The sequence below is a fragment of the Ipomoea nil genome, unplaced genomic scaffold (assembly GCF_001879475.1).
Source record: "Ipomoea nil cultivar Tokyo-kokei standard unplaced genomic scaffold, Asagao_1.1 scaffold2845, whole genome shotgun sequence".
Classification (NCBI taxonomy): domain Eukaryota; kingdom Viridiplantae; phylum Streptophyta; class Magnoliopsida; order Solanales; family Convolvulaceae; genus Ipomoea; species Ipomoea nil.
The window spans coordinates 8,286,816-8,288,403 of NW_017619273.1; positions in this window are offsets into that span (position 1 = coordinate 8,286,816).

The following is a 1,588-nucleotide window of genomic DNA, read 5'->3' on the forward strand; positions in this document are numbered from 1 at the left end:
AAGTGCCTATCATCCTTGGCAATAAATCATGATAAAAAGGTACTATTGATGCTTCCCTTTTTTTTAAAAAAAAAAAAAAGAAAATATCATTACCAAATCATCACTTTAAATTATATGTGCTTTTTTTTTTCTTTACAAATAAAGATGAAGGAATAAAACTTATAATAAATATTTAGGATATTCAGAAATAATTAATAAGATCAGCAAAAATGTGTAATTTTATACTCTTCGAAACACATCACACACATAAAGATTAAGTGGAAGAAAAGAATATAATGATTACCAGACATTTAATTTAATTTACATATTTATTTGTTTGCATCTGAATGTGATTAATGGAGCAAAGTTAATTATTCTACATTAAAAAGAACCTAGATAACTTAAATTAAGAGTTGGTAAGGTTTATGTTTCTACAATCACCCTTATTTCGTATCTTTTAGATAGACGCTAGTAAAGTCTTAAAAAAACACTTTTTTAATTTATACATTTTCTCCCACAAAAGACATAATATGTAAAAGATCACTTACAATAATTGAGCTATACATTAATAACACCACTTGCCCAAGTCTTGCTTGACAGCTTAATTAACGTACTAGCTCAACGCACTCCCGTCAATGTTAATTTTGATATACATTAATAAAAAAGCTTTTTTTTTTTTTTTTTTTTTTTTCATAAGATAAAAAACTCACATTGAAGATGCAATTTTCACCTTCCCAAGGCATCCCACACCTCATTTTCCATATCAACAACTTGCTCCTTTCCATTTGGAGTTGTTATACCATGGACCAGGTCCACTTTGCAAGGTGGACTCTGGTCCTAGACGATATATGAATTATATATTTTTAGTATTGGAATTGTAAATTTCTAGAATATAAATTGTTTCTAAGTCAAAACACATAACAACTGTAGAACGGAATTTGTAAATACAATACATGATCATCAAATCTTAATATGTTAATATTGTGTTACTGCAATATTTGAAAGGAACTTGTGAATACAAAACAAGCTAATCAATTACATATTTACAAATTGTGAATTTTTAAAAAGTAAATTGTGATCATTTAGTATGTAAATTGTGCACATTTGAACACGGATTCACCTTGCAAAGTGGACCCAGGTTCACAGAATAATTTGTGCAACGTTACTATACGTTGTCATGCCGTCCAGAATTTCCGCCAATTCAAGTCCGATCCATACGATCAAACTGCAATAGTTATTGTGTGGTTGTGTGGACCATAGTTCAAAAATGACATCATTATTCGCGTAATTTTTTTTTATGTGACCCACTGCAACGTATATTTTTATAACTCATAATGTACATTATTTTAAAACATAATGTACATTATTATAACTTATAAATTACATTATCTTATCCCAAAAGTCTCATTATTCTAACACATAACGTACATTATTCTAACATATAATGTATATTATTCTAACACATAAGGTACATTATTCTAACTCATAAAATTCAATAACATCGTTTTGAACCGTAGTCAACAAAGCTACAATAATTTGCCATCAAACTGATACGGAGTACTATATGTTTTCCTTTTAATTTTATCACACTTGAGAAGATTTTTTGCTG